Below are 4,818 nucleotides of genomic sequence, written 5' to 3'. Positions count from 1 at the left end.
TCCCTCTATCCAGCAGCCTGCTGCATGTTTTCACCATTTCATCATCCAGTTTCCTGTTAGTCCGACCAAAATGGATGACCTCACATATCCCAACATTGAACTCCATCTGCCAGACCCTTAACCACTCACGTAACCTAGCTGTATCCCTGTGCAGACTGACAGTGGCCTCTGCACACATTGCTCTACCTCATCTTTGTATCAAATATGAACTCTGACACCATACACTTGGTCCTCAACTCCAAAACATTTTTGTAAATTGCGAACAGTTGTAGTGCCAACACTAATCCAAACACCCGTTTATCCCCATTCTTTATTTTTTGTTGGTTAACCGATCCTGTATCAATGATAATTACCCATAATACTGTGCATCTTTACCTTATTCAGCAGCCTTTTATGTGGGAACTTATCGAATGCCTTCTGGAAATCCAGAGACACCACATCCACAGAGTCCACCTTGGCCAACGCACTCGTCGTATCCTCAAATAATTCTAGTAAATGCGTTAAACGTGACCTGCCTTTCATGAATCCATGCTTTGTCAGCTCAATGAGACAATTTCTACGCAGATATCTCACCACTACTTCCTTGAGAGGTTCAAGTATTTTCTCCATGAGAGAAGTTAAGATAATGGGTCCTTTTTGAAAAATAGTGGCACCACATTTACAGCTTCCAGTCTGTCAAAACCTTCCCAGAATCCAACAAATTGTAATGAATTTTCGCGAGGTCTACTTGTTATTTCCCCTCCCCCCCCCCCTTCCCTCCCCCTCCCCCCCTTCCCTCCCCCTCCCCCCCCTTCCCTCCCCCTCCCCCCCCTTCCCTCCCCCTCCCCCCCCTTCCCCTTCCCTCCCCCTCCCCCCCTTCCCTCCCCCTCCCCTCCCCCTCCCCCCCACCTTCCCTCCCCCGCCCCACCTTCCCTCCCCCGCCCCACCTTCCCTCCCCCGCCCCCCTTTCCCTCCCCCGCCCCCCTTTCCCTCCCCCGCCCCCCCCTTTCCCTCCCCCCCCCCTCCCCCCCGCCCCCCTTTCCCTCCCCCGCCCCCCCTTTCCCTCCCCCGCCCCCCCTTTCCCTCCCCCGCCCCCCCTTTCCCTCCCCCGCCCCCCCTTTCCCTCCCCCGCCCCCCCTTTCCCTCCCCCGCCCCCCCTTTCCCTCCCCCGCCCCCCCTTTCCCTCCCCCGCCCCCCCTTTCCCTCCCCCGCCCCCCCTTTCCCTCCCCCGCCCCCCCTTTCCCTCCCCCCGCCCCCCCTTTCCCTCCCCGCCCCCCCTTTCCCTCCCCCGCCCCCCCTTTCCCTCCCCCGCCCCCCCTTTCCCTCCCCCGCCCCCCCCTTTCCCTCCCCCGCCCCCCCTTTCCCTCCCCCGCCCCCCCTTTCCCTCCCCCGCCCCCCCTTTCCCTCCCCCGCCCCCCCTTTCCCTCCCCCGCCCCCCCTTTCCCTCCCCCGCCCCCCCTTTCCCTCCCCCGCCCCCCCTTTCCCTCCCCCCGCCCCCCCTTTCCCTCCCCCGCCCCCCCTTTCCCTCCCCGCCCCCCCTTTCCCTCCCCCGCCCCCCCCTTTCCCTCCCCCGCCCCCCCTTTCCCTCCCCCGCCCCCCCTTTCCCTCCCCCGCCCCCCCTTTCCCTCCCCCGCCCCCCCTTTCCCTCCCCCGCCCCCCCTTTCCCTCCCCCGCCCCCCCTTTCCCTCCCCCGCCCCCCCTTTCCCTCCCCCGCCCCCCCTTTCCCTCCCCCGCCCCCCCTTTCCCTCCCCCGCCCCCCCTTTCCCTCCCCCGCCCCCCCTTTCCCTCCCCCGCCCCCCCTTTCCCTCCCCCGCCCCCCCTTTCCCTCCCCCGCCCCCCCTTTCCCTCCCCCGCCCCCCCTTTCCCTCCCCCGCCCCCCCTTTCCCTCCCCCGCCCCCCCTTTCCCTCCCCCGCCCCCCCTTTCCCTCCCCCGCCCCCCCTTTCCCTCCCCCGCCCCCCCTTTCCCTCCCCCGCCCCCCCTTTCCCTCCCCCGCCCCCCCTTTCCCTCCCCCGCCCCCCCTTTCCCTCCCCCCGCCCCCCCTTTCCCTCCCCCGCCCCCCCTTTCCCTCCCCCGCCCCCCCTTTCCCTCCCCCGCCCCCCCTTTCCCTCCCCCGCCCCCCCCTTTCCCTCCCCCGCCCCCCCTTTCCCTCCCCCGCCCCCCCTTTCCCTCCCCCGCCCCCCCTTTCCCTCCCCCGCCCCCCCTTTCCCTCCCCCGCCCCCCCTTTCCCTCCCCCGCCCCCCCTTTCCCTCCCCCGCCCCCCCTTTCCCTCCCCCGCCCCCCCTTTCCCTCCCCCGCCCCCCCTTTCCCTCCCCCGCCCCCCCTTTCCCTCCCCCGCCCCCCCTTTCCCTCCCCCGCCCCCCCTTTCCCTCCCCCGCCCCCCCTTTCCCTCCCCCGCCCCCCCCTTTCCCCCCTCCCCCCCGCCCCCCCCCCCTTTCCCTCCCCCCCCCGCCCCCCCCCCTTCCCCCCCCTCCCCCCCCGCCCCCCCCCCTCCTCCCCCCCCCCCCCTCCCCCCCCGCCCCCCCCTTTCCCTCCCCCGCCCCCCCCCTTTCCCTCCCCCCGCCCCCCCTTTCCCTCCCCCGCCCCCCCCCTTTCCCTCCCCCGCCCCCCCTTTCCCTCCCCCGCCCCCCCTTTCCCTCCCCCGCCCCCCCTTTCCCTCCCCCGCCCCCCCTTTCCCTCCCCCGCCCCCCCCTTTCCCTCCCCCGCCCCCCCTTTCCCTCCCCCGCCCCCCCTTTCCCTCCCCCGCCCCCCCTTTCCCTCCCCCGCCCCCCCTTTCCCTCCCCCGCCCCCCCTTTCCCTCCCCCGCCCCCCCCTTTCCCTCCCCCGCCCCCCCTTTCCCTCCCCCGCCCCCCCTTTCCCTCCCCCCCCGCCCCCCCCCCCTTTCCCTCCCCCGCCCCCCCTTTCCCTCCCCCGCCCCCCCTTTCCCTCCCCCGCCCCCCCTTTCCCTCCCCCGCCCCCCCTTTCCCTCCCCCGCCCCCCCTTTCCCTCCCCCGCCCCCCCTTTCCCTCCCCCGCCCCCCCTTTCCCTCCCCCGCCCCCCCTTTCCCTCCCCCGCCCCCCCCTTTCCCTCCCCCGCCCCCCCCCCTTTCCCTCCCCCCGCCCCCCCCCCTTTCCCTCCCCCGCCCCCCCCTTTCCCTCCCCCGCCCCCCCCCCTTTCCCTCCCCCGCCCCCCCCCTTTCCCTCCCCCGCCCCCCCCCTTTCCCTCCCCCGCCCCCCCCCCTTTCCCTCCCCCGCCCCCCCCTTTCCCTCCCCGCCCCCCCCTTTCCCTCCCCCGCCCCCCCCCTTTCCCTCCCCCGCCCCCCCCCTTTCCCTCCCCCGCCCCCCCCCTTTCCCTCCCCCGCCCCCCCCTTTCCCTCCCCCCGCCCCCCCCCTTTCCCTCCCCCGCCCCCCCCCTTTCCCTCCCCCGCCCCCCCCCCTTTCCTCCCCCGCCCCCCCCCTTTCCCTCCCCCGCCCCCCCCCTTTCCCTCCCCCGCCCCCCCCTTTCCCTCCCCCGCCCCCCCCTTTCCCTCCCCCGCCCCCCCCTTTCCCTCCCCCGCCCCCCCCCTTTCCCTCCCCCGCCCCCCCCCTTTCCCTCCCCCGCCCCCCCCCTTTCCCTCCCCCGCCCCCCCCCTTTCCTCCCCCGCCCCCCCCCTTTCCCTCCCCCGCCCCCCCCCTTTCCCTCCCCTCCCCCGTCCCGTCCCGAACTGCCCCACCGCGGCTGCAGGCAAGGGGCAATCTCAGAGAGGTGGATGTTTATTTCTGGATTTGTTTTATCATTTACATAAATGACTTGGGATCGTAAATGAGTTTGCAGATCATACAAATGAAGAAGGTTACCTCAGATTACAATGAGATATTGATCAGATGGGGTTTAATTTAGATAAATGTGAGGTGCTGCAGTTTGGAAAAGCAAATCAGGGCAGGACTTATACACTGAATGACAAGGCCCTGGAGACATTTGCGGAACAAAGAGACCTTGGACTGCAGGTCCATAGTCCTTGCAAGTGAAGTTGCAGGTATATAGGATGATGAAGGTGTTCAGTATATTTTCCTTTGTTGGCTAGAGCATTGAGTATAGGATGTGGGAGGTCATGTTGCTGTACAGGACATTCATTAGGCCACTTTTGGAATATTGTGTACAGTTCTGGCCTGCCTCCTATCAGAAGGGTGCGGTGCTGTGAAACTTGAAAGGTTTCAAAAAAGACTCTCAAGGATGTTGTTAGGGTTGGAGGATTTGAGCTACAGGGTGAGGCATAAAAGGCTGGGGCTGTTTTCCCTGGAGTGCCGTAGGCTGAGCGGTGATGTTAATGGAGGTTTATACAATCATGAGGGGCATGAATAGAGTAAATGATCAAGGTGTTTTCCCTGGAGTAGTGGTCTCCAGAAGTAGAGGGCATTGCTTTAGGGTGAACAGATAAAATTTCAAAGGGGCCTAAAGGACAACTGTTTCATGCAGTGGGTGGAATGAGCTGCCAGAGGACGTGGTGGAGGCTAGTACAATTAAAACATGTTAAAGGCATCTAAATAGACACATGACATGATTAAGAAGCGTTTACAGGGATATGGGCCAAGTGCCGGCAAATGGGAATACACTAGGTTCGGATTCCTGTTTGGCAAGGATGAGTTAGACTGAAGGGTCTGTGTCGGTGCTATACATCTCAATGACTGTGGGATCATAACAGCTTATACTGCTCTGCTTTTTCTCTGGGCTCCCTCATGACCACTTTGTCAATATCTACCTTCCTCAATCTCGAACAATGGGTGTATTTTTGGTCTGTTTGGTTTTTTACTATTATTTTTACAGACACTTTTGTAAGTTAATTTTTCACTGCCGCCCAGCCCCTGACCATGTGTTGCTTATAA

This window comes from Chiloscyllium punctatum, chromosome 16, assembly GCF_047496795.1.
Source record: "Chiloscyllium punctatum isolate Juve2018m chromosome 16, sChiPun1.3, whole genome shotgun sequence".
Taxonomy (NCBI): domain Eukaryota; kingdom Metazoa; phylum Chordata; class Chondrichthyes; order Orectolobiformes; family Hemiscylliidae; genus Chiloscyllium; species Chiloscyllium punctatum.
This window is presented reverse-complemented; position numbering follows the sequence as displayed.